At 44.6% G+C, this 15,671-nt stretch overlaps 1 protein-coding gene across 9 annotated transcripts in view; it reads right to left on the minus strand.

The window, feature by feature from the left end:
* The window catches only part of foxp2 (forkhead box P2), a 123,789-nt gene that overhangs the window by 70,013 nt on the left and 38,105 nt on the right, over window positions 1-15,671 (minus strand). Inside the window, exon 1 of one of the 9 annotated variants that reach the window (XM_037760175.1) lies at window positions 7,902-8,249. The exons of 6 other annotated variants lie outside the window; for them this stretch is intronic. The gene's annotated coding sequence lies outside the window, so the exon portion shown is untranslated. Of the gene's footprint in view, window positions 1-6,271; window positions 7,748-7,901; window positions 8,250-15,671 lie in introns of those variants that run through there. 2 more of the 9 variants (XM_037760170.1, XM_037760176.1) reach the window with 2 other exon arrangements.

Below are 15,671 nucleotides of genomic sequence, written 5' to 3' on the forward strand. Positions count from 1 at the left end.
TAGCTTGAGTAAAAAAAAAAAAAAAAAAAAAAAAAATCATCATAATTTGAATTTAATACACAACAGCTTAATCTCCGTGCCATAATCTTCTTCGCCCTCCTCCAAAATAAAATGGGGTGCAATATGTCTAACTGCAACATAATGATAATGCAGATATATGCAAAGTGTATTCGCAGAGATCAGATGGTGCTTTAACCTTAATGACAGCGGTGAGATAAATTAATTAGCCATCTAAAGGCGGCATTCAAATCTGCCAATTAGAATGTCAATTAGAAACACAGCCGGGTTGCAATGATGAGCGGGCGACCGAGCTTGCGGATCTGACTGTGGGGGTGATGGAACTGTCACACACACACACACACACACACATACACACAATACTCAAGAGAGACAGATAGTGACAATACTCGGCACCTGAGGGTGTGACAATATGCATGCATGTATCTACATTTGTGTGCCTACCACGGGTTCACCATGCCCTGTACCCTCTCCCTGAGGGATACCAGCCCTGACCCTGGATCAGCCTGTCCTGAACCAACTGGGTCGGAAGGAGCCACCCCCCCCAGGTACACAACACCGACTGGGGGACCCTCGCTCTCTCTCATCTGCGGCGGTTGCTGGCTGCAGCTTTAACGCCGCATGAGTGAGGCTGCCGGCTCGCCCGCACGTGTGTTTGACATCCCATAAATTGCCGGTGTCCCGCGTTTCAACACACCCGCTATTTGATGCTATTTCCTCAAGCCATAATCTTCCAATGAGGGAGAGCCGAGACCACTTATTATCGTGATCGGAAACAGAGAGGAAGGCTGTTATTGCGCTGGTAATACGCTGGTAATTCTGCAGATGTATAGCTTTGGGAAGGAAGATGATAGTGATACTAAGTGTTTAGGTTGCGGGGTGGTGGGGAGATAGCGAGAGACACAGAGATAACTCCGCGCTCTCTCTGAATTCACCGTCGTCAACGCTGATGGCTCAAACATTTCTATTAAAGGTGGAGGATCAGTAGAAAGAAAGGCATTTTCCCGATGATAGACGCAGACAAGACACTTTATTTGCAAAGCTTCGAGACCAACTCCGGCTTTTGTCTCATTCCTTGTGCAACCATAGCCTTGCTTGCTATTCCTCTTCAGCTTGTGCAAATATTTACTCTTGAATCTCTCGCACTACGCAAATCTGCCTCTTCCATCAGGTGCGGGATCTGAAAGAGAGGGGTCCTGACGACGCATTTGGCCCAGAGATTGGGGAGAATTTCTCCTCTTTTCTTCCCAGAAGTGACACAACAAAGGTGTAAGGAGAATTGAGCCTTTCATTGCCTCGCACACACACACTCTCTCTCTCTCTTTTCCACACACACACACACCTATCATTAAAGGGGAAAGAAGCAGCCCTCCATCTTTGTTTGCGAGCTCTAAAAGCCCTTAATGTAGCCTCATTACCTGGCCTGTCTCCCGCTCTATCATGTGCAGTAAACACACACTATGACACTGGCCATCCATCTAGTGGGAATACACAGCTGTCTGCTGTGCTCCAACACTGTCTGGGGAACACTGGGGAATTTAACACACACACACACACACACAGTCACACACACATGTTACGTTGTTAACACACAGCGGGCTTGACACCGAGTCTCTGGCCTATCCATTTTCAGTGTGAGGATGCTCTCCACTGTGTCTCTATCTAGAACACTGATCCATTCCCATCATCTTATATGCATGAGTTGCAAAAAATATTGCAAAGAAAAGGGGGGGAGAAAAAAAAAGAAGAAGTGACCTGTAAATCTGTGATCCCAGACGTCCGTTCATTATCAGTTCACATTTCAGGTGGTTGGAATTCTTTTTGGTTTGTGAGATCAAAAAAAATAAAATAATAATAGAAATTACATTTCACAGTCTGCTGACTCCTCACAGCTCCCTGATCAGGTCGAGATATGGTTACCATTTAAAATAATCACAGATTCTGTGCTTGAGTGAAATTAATTCATCATTGCCATAAGTTACTATGCATACAAAATAAAGAAGTAACTGGGCAAGGGCAAAAGGCTCACACATTCAATACTTCAGATTGCTTAATAAATCAAAATGCCACATATGTGCTGACTTAAAAAAAAAAAAACGGTGCTTAAAAAGCAACTGCATTTCAAAAATGATAAATGTAATCGAAGACCAAATAATGGAGAGAAAAAGAAGTTTTAAAATAATCAAAAACCGCCAAGGCGTAAATTTATGCCTTCAAAAGAATCTGTGATTATGTTTGTTTGTACTGGGGTGTGTACTGTAATTTTTCTGGTTGCAAGTTGTCACGGCGCAGAGGAGACCACATGCACTTTATTACAGCCTTCAGCTTCAGTTTGGAGTCGGAGATGGAAAAACGACCACTTGGAGAGCTTGCGTTCGACAGAACCCAGTCCCCCGGATTAAGTAAAGGCAAGCCAGGCTGCCGTGCCTTAGAATTAAAAGCTTCCTTTTTGGCACTAAAGGGCCGCCATAAAAGAGCATTAATGACTACTTCTTATAAACCTGTGTATGGTAATGGTTTCTGCTCTCAGATAGAGGAATTTCAAAAGTGGTTCACCGGTGAATGAAGATTGCTTTGGAAAAAAAAAAAAAAAAAGGGGGCTGAAGAAATCATATTTACAAAATCAGGAGTGGGGCCAAATGAAAAGAGATGAATATGAATAATGGACTTTTGCTTTTTTTCCCGGGATTAACATTATTCAAAGCAACAGAATCAAATGTGGTTATCTCCTGTCCAATGAGCCCTACATTGAGAAAAACCTCAGTCATATTTCAATTCTTCATTTGAGCCGACAATAAATCGTAGTTCTGTGATAGGAGACATTCAGTCGAAGACGTTCAGAACTTAATTCTCTCCTATTTACAATAAGGAGATGAGACAGAATAAGATAAAAGACAGACTATTTGCCACAGTGTGTAAGTGTCCCTGAATGAGAGAGTGTGAGTGTGTGTCAGAGTCAGTGTTTGTTGGAGTGCAGAAAAGGGGAAAAAAATGACAAAGAAAAGCAGAGGAAAAGGGTGTAAAGTGCATGTTCAATTGTACGGCCTGCACAATGTCTTCTTAGAATCAAATGCAAGAGGCACTCGTGAATAGTGTGCATGATACTATGTTAATACAAATTCATTTTATATGAATACAACCAGCTCTGAAATGGGACAAAACAGTTATTGTACATGGGAGTATCCAATTACAAATAAAAGAAAACGGTATGTTCAATTAAAATCAACGATGAATCATTCAGTTAAAAAAAAAAGGGGGGAAAATATTTAAAGATGAAATAGAATTTCCACCACTGCAGCAATAAATGCACACTTCTTCTTAAAGATATTACTGTAGCGCAGCACGCCCCTCGCAGAAAAGAGAAAAAGAGGAGGAGAGAAACTACTTTTCTCCTGCATTTAGGCTCGTCCCATATCATTTACACGTTACACATCAGGCGCCTCGTTCTGCTGAAGCAGGAGACAGCCCCCGCCCGCCCGCCGTGGGTGAGCGAGACAGTGACGAAAGCTGATCAGTCGGCTCTCATTTGCATATTTGCCAATTCCATTAATTAACTCGGCCCACCTAATTAGGGCTAATTGACCTATAAAGAGGGGAGGCCTCATTGTCTCGTCCAATCATCTTTACCATGAGTAGAGGAGGTGCGCCGGTGAACGCAGGGTACTTCCGACCTAACTGTATTTATAGAGCGTGGAAGTATTCCACTCAGAAAAAGATTCTCCACCTGAACTAGGACTGAGCTGACACGGAGCAAGAGTTGGGGAAACAAAAAAAAAGGAAGGAAATGGACAAATTCTTTACACTGCTTTGTCGAGGGGGAGAAGAGGAAAGAAATCAGAGGAGCTAATGACAGTTGGATGGCCTGACTTCTTCGGTCCTCTCCGCGGCGCGGCAGATCCAGCGGACAGGCGCATGGGAGCGAGCCGCGGCCGGCACACGGTCTACAGAGACATAGCTCATTGTGACGTTTCCAGTTATTTCTGGTTGATTAGGGCCATTATGTCTCCAGCTCTGATTTATGTTGTCATTCCCCCTCAGCAGTCCTGCATCGATAGATCTTAATGAATTGGTAAATAAGGGTGAAGATTGCAGTTGACAACACCGAAACATTCCTCATTCATACCAGACAAGATTTATGTAACCAATTAGGAGCATAACAGGGAAGGGGGGGGGACTGGTCAGGAGAAAAAATAATCTGTCCACAGGAAAATTACCAAAGTCGAACCCACGACAAAATAGATAATGGGTCGTCTTTAACACGGGCTTAGTCACACTTTCACTTTCTTTAAAACTCGGAAGAAAGAATCACTCCTGCTCCTCTTAAGAAATAGATTTTTACAAAAAATATGCCGGTTGACAGCTCGACTGCAGCTCTCCATTTTTATAAAACACACCCGACTATTCAGTCCACATCTGAATAATGTCCAAACCAAAGATGATGATGGAATCAACAGATTAAAAATTAAGCCTTGCCAACAAAGCACCACTTTGATATGGAAATATTAAATTCAAGAAGCCACTCTTCTCCCCCCCCCACCCCCCCACAACCATCCAAAACAGAAATGTGAAGTAAGGGGCGTGCATGTGTGTGTAGTAGGTGTGTGTGTGTGTGTGTCGTGGGGGCACACAAATCAATTGTTCACTTACTGTTTGATACTCAGAAATAATCATTTGCATTTTTTAATAGTCTCATATTTCCATTATTTAATTTCTCTACACTGCAGTTCTAGGAAATCTGTTAGCAGACAAAATAAAGGCCTCTTTGTCATTTAAAAAAAAAAAAAATTCAGATAAAAGTGCTGATCATCAATAGCCGGCGACAGGCCAGGAAGACCCATAGGGCAGGAGTGAACAGAGCTGGAAAATTAAAGCAGAGTGATACGGGAGCCGGCTCCTTTCAGCCCTCTCTCCCTTCAAGCACATGCAAATGAGGCCGTGCTGCTTAACTGCATCATTTATGTGGATAATAGCGGCATCATCATTACGGCAACTCAAATTAAATTACATCACAATTAGCATAACAAAGTGATTGGTTAAACTTTCAAAACAAATAACGCGGCTCCGGCTAATGAACGGTGTTAATTGGCCAGCGTGCATTCTAAATAAAACATGTAGGTAAACATGTGTTTTTAGTTAAATCATTTTATTTATTTTTTTTTTCTAACAAAATGAGACAGACGTGGAGAAGAAGAAAAAAAAAAACAACAGAAAAAAAAAAGAAAACTGAATATTGCCAGGGGGATTTGTAAGCTGAAATATAAAAATGTGTAGCATTTAATTTTATTGCGCTAAAGAAGCTATTATATGCCAGACTCTGGAGAACAATGTAAATTATCTGCCTTTCAAAATGGAGTTTGGCCAATTCTCCATGTGAACTAATCACATAGCTCATTATGCATTAGGGTATTAAATTATGAAGAGGAGTCCCTTTCGCATTCCTGCACAAAGCCCTATGAAATGTTAATAATATGCCCACAATAGCCCAATACCATGCCTTGCTCACCCTCATCAATATTTAAGTAAACAAATTATCCCGCTCGCCTTTGATAAAGATAATTAGTGCTTCACCGATTATCAGTCTTGTGACCTCTCTCCTCTTCAAACTAAACATCTGCTCCAAAGATTTTTTTCTTCCCACCCCGAGAGATGGGAGGAAAAACAAATAAGTCAAACTTCAAGTAAAAAAAGCGTTGCCCTCTCAAAACACACACATCTGCAGCTGATTAATATTTGATTGTTATTAGCTCGTGAAAGGTTAGACAGTGTTTAACCGTAGTAGTGAGATCTCTGTCCTCTGATGATCAATGATTATTAGCTTAGCAAGCAAAGTAGCAACATCTGAAAAACACAACTAATACCAGAGCGTAGAGAGAAAAATACCAAGTGAGTTCACACAGCCACATGCACACACACTCCATACGGACACACAAAGCCACATCTGTGCACACGCTCACTTGTACGCATGCACACACACGTACAGGCACGCACACACACACACACACACTGAGCCATTCATCAGCACTAATTAAGCAGCAGATTAACAGAGCCCGCAGACCAAGGCTGCACGGTTACACAGTGGGACGAGCAGCGGGGAAGGCAAGGAGACGCAGCCCGGCAATAAAACACAACCATTAAACACAGCCCAGAGCCTGGAGTCGACTACGGATGACACAGGATTGATGGATGGATGATGGATGGATGGATGGATGGATGGATGGATGGACAGAGTCGGCCTGACTTTTTTTTTTTTTACCTGAAGGTGAGGAGTGCCAGAGAGCTTGACCAGAGAACAGAGTGCTTGCCTCTGCCACCGCCGAGGGTGTCTAGAAGCGACGGCCGCAAGTCGACTGGTGTCACCCCGTGGAGAGGCAACACTATCTGTGTCATCACTTCAGCCGTGTTTATGGGGGATGGCATCATAAACAAGCCAGCTCCCCCCCGCCAGCCGCCACCCAGCCCCCGCCCCAGTTCCCCCCGCTCCCTCTCTCTCTCCTCTCCCTCTCGCCACCTCACCACCACCACCACCACCACCACCACCGTGCCATTCATGCATACTTAAATCACCCTCGCCCCATTAAAAAAAAAGAAAGCCCAGACGCCTCTCCTGACAATTATTCTATCATTTCCAGTTGTCACCGGGGCAATTACCGACCGGGGCCCCCTGTGCGGGTCGGACATGCAGGGCCCGATAGGAGAGGCTTGAGTTGGGGGAGAGAAGGGAAAGAGTGGGAGAGGGGACAGCGGAGGGAGAGTGTGTGTGTGTGTGTGTGTGTGTGTGTGTGTGAGAGTGCATGTGTGTGTGTGAATGGAAGGGGGGGGGTAGTGTACAAAATGGAAATTTATGACAGAGACACGGTGGCTTCTTTCTCTCTCTACACTGGAAATAATTAGACCATCATTTCTTATGCCTGCCGCTGATGAAATATATCACAATTACTGGAAAAACACTACTTATCATTTCATTCCCTATTTTTATTGGAAATGAGAGACATGGCAATTATTAGTCAGATCTCTATTTTTGCTGTCTTTTTAATTTATTTACGGAAATCTGATTCTATTTATTTATACTTTTTGCAAAGTAAAAAGAAAAAATTCGGTGCATTTGGGTGCAAATGTGTAAAGAGCAGCTGTGTGTGAGTGCAGGTAGTGTGTGTGTGTGTGTGGGTGGGTCCTGTGTGTGAATGAGAGAGTGTGTGTGAGGGGGATCTTCACACGGGGAGTGCTGTGACTCCTTGCAGGATGCTCGCCGGCTCTCCCCTTGCACCTCGGCTGCGTGCTTACCAGGCAGCTCGCGCTCTGCTCTCGCTCTAATCGCACATCTGCTTCTCTGAACACTCTCGGCTTCGCTCTCTCTCTCTCTTTCTCTCTCTCTCTCTCTCTCTCTCGTGCAAGTGCACACACACACATACACACACACACACACTCTTACACACAACCTGCCCGACTGGCTCTCTACTCTGTTCTGTGTACCCGGCGTCGCTGAGACGAGAGGGAAACGGAGACAGGAGAAGGGGGCTGGAGGACGCCGCTACGAGAGGTGCGTTCGCCCGCCAAAAGGTATGTGCGTCTGGCTTCATTCTAGCACAGTTCAGTGCTTTTCTATTCAGCTCCCGATTGTGTGCATGTCAGAGTGCGTGTGTGCGCGTGGATGTAAAGAGTCTGAATGGGATTAGTGAAGGGCTGAAACGGCAGTCGGTAGCCTCCGCACCGTGCTCTGGCGGAGAGCGTATAGGGCTCTTAAAAACAATTATCACATCCAATGCGTTACCAAGTAACGCGCTATCACAAAGCACTGCTACGATACCACAAGTACACATCCAAACAAAGTCATAAATAGACTGCGAAAGAGAGAGGGGAAGGAGTGACAGATAAAAATGACCTACCTTTAAAACAATGAGTGAGAAATCCACTCTCCCCGGTAAGAAGCATTTGAAGAAGTATTCTCAGAAGCCTGGAAGCATTACCAAAAATGAAGAGAGGAGGGAAAAAATGCCACTAGTAGGGGATCAGAGCATCAAAAGTGGGGAGAAAAAAAAAAGTAAAGAGAAACTAGCTGACGCTTACTGTCAAAGACATCAGCAGAGAAGTATTTACAGCGGTATTTACAGTAGTGCGAGGGGAGAGCACCTCTGCCTGGTCACGTCTGAGAGACAGTTGCCGTTTCAGTGCCGCCTAATTAAAACAAGTCAGGCAGCCCCACTGGATTGTTTTGACGCCTGAGGACCAATAGTACACAAAAACCAGTGGCTTGATCGGTGGGGTAGGGGGGCTGGTCGCGGAGGGGAGCGGAGAGGGAGGGGGCGGAGGGTGGCGAGAGTTGGCAAAGAAATGGTGAGGGGGGTGTAACTGTGTGTGTGTGTGTGTGTAAGGGGGGTTCAGAAGAGGCGTTTTGTAGAGGAATCTGAGAGGGGAGGGAGACCACAAAGGTTCAGAACTGGGGAGACCTCCACATGCAGACTTTTTCTGAGACAAAATACTAAGATGATGCTTTTCGAGGGTCGTGCCTCCTTTTTGCCAATATGCTACCACCACCGTCTACACTTTAAATACATTTTTTAAACATTAAACAATGGCCAAATTAGAAATGATTCAGTTAAAAGTCTATAATATTGTATTAAAATAAAAAAAAAAAAGTGAAACACACAAGCTGACAAACATTTCACAGCTTTCCCCCCTCAGCCACAGCTTTTTAAAAGCTTGGTTTACCACTTGATAAAAGGCACAACGTGTCAGTACAGATGTCTTAACATGAGGATTCAGTTATTTCAACAAGTCTCTCCTAATGAATTAGTTCAGTATCTCTAACTGGGACCGCAGAAACCGCCGGTCCCCCCCCGTACCCCCGCCGCCTGCTGAAGAAGCCGACAAAAAGCTGAAGCGAGCCGAGTTAAAGCCGGGCTATAGGCTGAATGTGATGTATCAACATGTTTCCCCTACTGTAAACAATGCACAACAGGCAATGAGCTGGAACATTTAGGGCTAATGGTGTTTGCCAATCCTTTTGTCAATTTTTTTTTTTTTATTCCCTCCTCCCTCTCTCTCTCTCTTTCTCCTTTCCTCCTCTCTCTCTCTCTCTCTCTCTCTCCCTTGCATGCCACAGATGTTTTTCTTAGTCGCTCCAACAGACAGGAATCTACTGGCAAGAAGAAAGGCTCGGTCTTCCCCAGGAGAGAGGAGTACAAAGCCCCCAGTCTGCACACAGCAGATGCAGAAAGCCAGTCCATCTGCCACCAGCTCGCTCTGCCACATGGGCCTGAGAGATTTAATACAAGAGGGGAATTTTTTTTTTTTTTTTTTTTTTTACATCTGCCTACATAACTTTGTGCCATATATATAGAATCAAATACAAACACGCATCTAAATCCGGCAGCTCCAAAATTCATAGTTACACACTAACAAACACACAGGCGACCACAGCAAGAGGTTATTGAGAGTGCAGGAACTTTTATGTTATAAAGGAGAGGCAACCCAAGGCAACTATGACAGATTTATTTAGGAGAAGACGTAGCCCCCTAACGTGGGGTAAAGACCACTTGAACTCGCGGCTCTGAGCGCAGGCGCTGGCATGATTTAACAGGCTCTGAATAGCACATTATCTCCCGGGCTCCGCTGGAGCATATTTCAGCCGTATGATATCGTTATTTAGAGACCAACACGGGCCCGAAAGATGTAGCATTTTCATTAGTGTCAACTCTGCGAGCTCTGAGGCGGAGGAGGGTAAACACTAAACAATCATGGCAGAGCGAGGGGAGACGGTGGGAGTTGAAGCAGGGGGGATGACAAGAGAAGAGAGAGAAAAGCAGCGACAGAGAGAGAGGCGAAGGGGGCTAACATTAAACAACTGCTGTTAATTGCTCTAAGCATCCACATTATGCCAGTAATTTCTCCCATTTCTCTTTCAGCGTTGAGGGCTTCGGGCTAGAAAGCTCCTTCAGCCCCTTTAATAAACTACTCACAGCGCCTCGCTGGAAAAGACAAACAAGAGGCCCCTGGCCTTAGAAACATTCGCTTCACTAGGGGGAAACGCTATGCCTATTCCTACACATCTGTGACAACTGTGTGCCTCCTCCCTTCAGGTATTTATTCCCCGTGTCTCTTCTTCCACTGCTTTCCGCTGCCAAGGTCAACGGAGACGAACAGGCCCACCAGCGTCCTGATGTGGTGGCAGCAGAGAGGAGAGAGAGGGAGAAAAGGGGGGGAGGGAGATAGACATGTGTAGTGGGTACAGTGAGGGAGGGGTGAGGGAGGGTGGCAGCAGCTGGTTACCAACCCTGGCAGCAGCAGCAGCAGCAGCGGCGGCGGTGGGGGAGCAGTGGATCTGTGATGCAGTGCAACGCCACGACAACGACGGATGTTGCTCCCCGTCTCCCGGCACTGCTATCGTTTTCACAGTTTACACACACGCTACCGCTAACTATTAATTTTCAATTAAAGCCACCGTGAAGTGCATCGCCTCCGGGGCGTTAGACAAAGTCAAGCGCCCATCACAGCGGCTTCGCCTTCGTCATTTCTGCCGCCCGACACTTCAGCGCTAGCAAGCCACCGCAAAGTGCACGCACTGCCACGAGGTTTGTCAGTCACAAAAGCAGCCTTCAGCCATGTGAATCACTCCTCATTAACCCTTTAACAACCATTAGCCTAAAAAAACTAGACGCTAATGAAAGTGAAATTTAGAAAGAAACACTTTAAATAATAATAATAAAAGCATGCACGACCCTTTTTAAATATACACAAGTGGAATGAGGACAAAAGACAAAGAGACCGGTGCAGGGGAGACAAAGACTTTCTCTGACTGGTAAGTGTTGTGTTTATTGAAGAGTGTCAATGATGTTCACTCTGCATTGGGAGGTTATCCATTTGACTTCCCTCCTCCCTCGTCCATTCTCACATTTAAGAGCCAGTCAGACAAAATGAAGTGATTTTTACCGTCTGTTAAAATATGCTCAACTGCCCCCTAACAACTCCCACACGGTGATAACCGCCGTTTCCAAAACGTATGAAACAGAGCACACACATCAGCGCCATTCATTAGCAGTCACACAAATGTTCCACAAGCACAATTCATGAGCCACTTAGTCCTGCCTACAAATAAATAAATAAAAAGGCCAAATAAGGCATGATGAGGGGGTAGGGCTCTTTTTTTTAGTCCCGGGCAATGTTGATCACACGATATGCTGCTCGTGGCCAGAGAGCAGAGACCATTACGGACCAGTGATTATATAAGTGGTTGGAAGGCAGCACCATTTTAATATACTGTACTTAAGCACCAGGGTATCCATGGCAACTTGCCTTGCACCGTGCATTCAGAAAATCCCTAATGAAATGCCTATTAAGTGGCTGATAATGACAGTGTCCAAATATATTTGCATATGTATTTCACTGCAAAAAAAACACAGAGTGGTGAATGAAGGTAAAGAGGGGCCTGATTACTGCAATCACAATAATAAATATGGTGATTCTGTTTTGTTTTTTGTTTGTAGGAAATATACAATTTCTAAATCAGTGAATAAGATTGCTTTTAACAAAATTTATACAAAAAAAAAGTAGTGGCGATGGGTGTGAATTGAGGCCTCATTACCTTCCTCTGGGAGTCTCCACATGTGACTTCCATTTGCGACTTTGGCCGAGTGCCCAACAGGACATCCCTGAGAGAGTGTTTGCTTGACTCAATATCAACAGCCCGAGTAAGCAGCCGGGGGGTGGTGTGGTGGTGATGGGGGGTGGGAGGGGGGGGACTCTCTGGCCAAGCCCGGCCTCGGGTTCCTATTGAAAATAAACCAGGCTGTACATTCACCGGGCCCAGAAATATCAACACGCGCTGCAAGGAGCCACGTATAGCACTCAGCAGCGTTCCGCTGGTGCCTCTCCAAGGCTTAATGATACCTGCACCTCCCCTCCAGCTGCTTCTGCAGACGCCGCCGCTGCACACAGACAGCAGGCGGGCGGGGGAATTAAAGTATACATTACAGCAGAAAAATAAAAAGAGATCGAAATGACAGAAGTCAGACAGTTCAAGCTGACCGGGCCTCTTGAAGCGAAGGAGCTGGTAGACTAGCGACAGACACTCCAGGTTAAATTGGCCCTCCTGCGCCTCCTCTTATTTTCCCACCACCACCACCACCACCACCACAGCTGCCTCCAATGCCCAAACCCCTCCTTCCTTAAAAAAAGAAAAAAAAGCTTTTCTTCAAAAGCGTATTTGAATTAAACGAGTTGCTGAAATCAAAGGCTCGGCTGAGCTGGGTAAATTTAAACAAGCAAGTGCGGCTCACAGCAGTTTACCTGTTATACAGCAGATTGGAATTAGATGAAAAGAGCGGAGCATGGCAGACAACTTCCCTTTATTCACAGTGGTAGATATTATCATATAGTAAAGGCGGTTGCAGTTTAAATTAGATTCCTTCTCAGAGAGAAGTACATGCTACTGAGTTGTTGTTTTTTAATGTTCCCGGCCACTGAGATGTCATCAAGATGAAGGGAGGGGAAAAAAAAAAAGCGAGATACAATATTCGCTTCACACACACACACACAGATTTCCTGTTAGGGATGAATCTGAAACCCATTTATGACAGTGATCTGTAGTGTCTCCAGCTCTGCCAAAGAGATTATCATTCCCAGAACCGCGGCTACACAGTTGAATGGCAGCAGGACAAGCTCCACTGGCAGTCAAAAGAGCACAACACCTGTATATGCGATGCAACAACCGCTATCTAAGGCCCGAGGAATCCCGTTGATACGTTCGCAAGTATGGCAATGAAAAAATACTTCCAATGCAGGATGACAGAAACAAAATTAAACACAGACGCTGAATTAGATAATGGAGAAAGTTTGGGAATCATCTCCAGAAGCTGTCGAGGCACGGAGCATCCTGCGTGCTGCGGAGTCCTCCGATTACCTCGGCCCTTCCGACTTACTGCTGACACAGTGGCTATCCATTCATGACTTAAAAACACCATTCAACGAGACACCAATAACACCTCAAAACCCCCCTTATGATCAAATTAATTCGGGAAAAACGGCATTCCGGCGAAGAATAATAAACTCATTATGTGGAAATTTCAAACTCTCTCTATTCTCCACACCGAGGCTAATTCAAACCTAATTTTTACTAGCCACTAATTTGAGGGCGAAAGGCGGGGGATAGGAATTACATCTGGAGGTAATTCATTGTGTGGAACTGAGCCCAGTGGAGGCTACGATACCCCCCCACCACTACACACACACACACACACACACACACCAAAAAAAAAGAAGAAAAAAAAGAAAACAGAGACAGACAAGACATAGACGAGGAACTATTTAGGTGAGTGGGACTTCCGGAGCACTGAAACGACACTTTGCACAAAAAATGTTTTCATTGTGCTGTCACCAGACACGGGCTGGAGAGGATATAGGTGCTAGACAGACAGAGACACTGATAAATAGGAGTTAGGAAATACAGTTTGGGCTCTTCCAGACAGCTGCACTGGTTCACCATTTGGTTAATCGCCAAAGAGTTTAAGGAAGGGTGTGGGGTTAATTTTGCCTCTTACAGTTGGGTGCCCGGCTCTAAAGTCTCAGAGTTTATGAGGACGTCTCCCTCTCAAGTGACCAGCATACATCTGGGCTTGCCTAAGTGGGGCTGCCTAATAAATGGCACACTTTTCCAATGATCTGCGCTTTCAAAGCGCTGAGAAAAAAGGGTATCCAGCTGTATCAGTTTCACTGTATGGATGCAAACTTTGCAAAAGGAAGTATTTGCGAGGACCAGAATTGGACATATTTTAAAGATTTTTCTCGATAACGCCGAAGGAAGTCGCGCTGATCAAATTGGGGAGAATGGAATATAAAGTTTTCGGGCTCCCAACAATCAGGCACAGTGGAAAGAATCCCTGCAGGAGGACATTAACATGTGATAGAGAAGCTCGCCTCAGTCCCTTCAACATCCGAACACCCCCCCCTTGCTCTCCCGCTTCCATCCACTGTGCCACCCCTCCAACACTAAATGTGTTTTCCAAATGAAAATAAACGGAGTCCGACTGGTTCGAGGCAGTCACACTCTGGAATATGAGATCAAATAAAGGCTTCTGTGGAGGCTGAAAGGAGAAATGAAATGGCTTCTGAGGGGAGATGTACCGAGTAATAAAATTACTCCTTTATATCTTCCTAAACAGCGCGTGTTCCCCTGGAGTGGGTGAGGGCTTCACTTTGGTCAAAGACAAGTATGCAAGTGGCAATTTTTCCTTCAGGCAAGATTCCCCGATACACTTCTTGAGACTTGCAATTTTCTTGAAAACGAGAAACTATTTCGGCAACAAGTTAAGCGGAACTTTGGAAGTTTCACTTTGATGATGTGCCGGCACACGCTGTCATTGAAAGGTATGTTCCATTAAATTGGAACAGCAAGATGATTCATAAGCCTGCTGCTTTTCAATGAGTTCAAACTAGGCTGAAATGTTCGGATGAACGCTTGTATTTTTCGACTAAAACATATAGTTGACTCGGAGCTGACCATGATGTCACTACTTGAAATTGGTTAGCTATTCCTCCGTTTATACGAGCGCCATTCCATTTGGCATTGGAAGGGGAATTTACGACAAAAGTATGAATCTAACTACTTAAAAATCATGCGATTGATTTGTATTTTTTAAAAAGCTGGTCACAATAATATTCAGATGGACTTTTTTGCTACGGCAGAAGGGCTATATTAGAGGAAATTTGCAATTGGAGAGAATACATTATAATTCATTATACAGTAGCTATTAAACCTTCAGTAAAAAATGCTTTAGTACAAGGATTGAGCCACTTATCATACCTACTCACTGCCTTTAAAAGCTGTCCATGTTCAGTGCTCTGAGTGGCAAAAAAGCAATCGCTGATGACTTTGAAAATAGGACTAGATGTACAATTTATCAAAACAGAAAAGGCTGGCAAGCGATTTCAGAGAGTTGTAACTGTTTGTTCAAAATCACAGGAGAAAGGGAGACTGCAATTTACGGGATAAAAAAGAAATTCAGCGGCACCATTTTTTAAAAAGTTATCAACAGAGTGGTTTTGGGTTATACTGTCCAAAAAACAACTTTAAGAAATATAAATAAGATTCATCTAACACAGTATGTTGCATGGATCAAGAAAACTGTGTACCTTTCCATCACTATATGTTTTAATGTGTTCTCTCAATGAGGTAAATCTAAGATACAACAAATTAAATAAATTACTTGCTAGATGCACACAAGTATCCCCCCCGTTTCAGTTTGTTTTACGCAGTCTTGGCATGTAATTAAGCGGTTTACACCAGCTTGATGATGTTTGTGCTGTGACTACGAAACTAATTTCGATGCAAAATATAGAACGATATTCTCAGTGACAACCTGCGAGACTGTTGTGTACAAACATATACAAGCAAAGAGCAGACTCATTAGAGATCGCGTAACACCGGGGCCCCGGAAATAGTGCGCGGACCGTGCATCGGCGGCTTAAAACACTTGTCAAGCCATCATCGTGGATGACTTTTAATTTACACAAAGGCACCCAATTATACTCGGAGGCAACGTTTTCAACACTTTGCGAACTTGGGAAACATCATTAACTTTTCTCTCTGTGTTGCCTTTTTGGCCCCTGTCGAAGCCCGTTGCCGTCTATTCAGGAAGACGAATGGCAAAGGGGATGTTTCT

This window comes from Sebastes umbrosus, chromosome 23, assembly GCF_015220745.1.
Source record: "Sebastes umbrosus isolate fSebUmb1 chromosome 23, fSebUmb1.pri, whole genome shotgun sequence".
NCBI lineage: Eukaryota > Metazoa > Chordata > Actinopteri > Perciformes > Sebastidae > Sebastes > Sebastes umbrosus.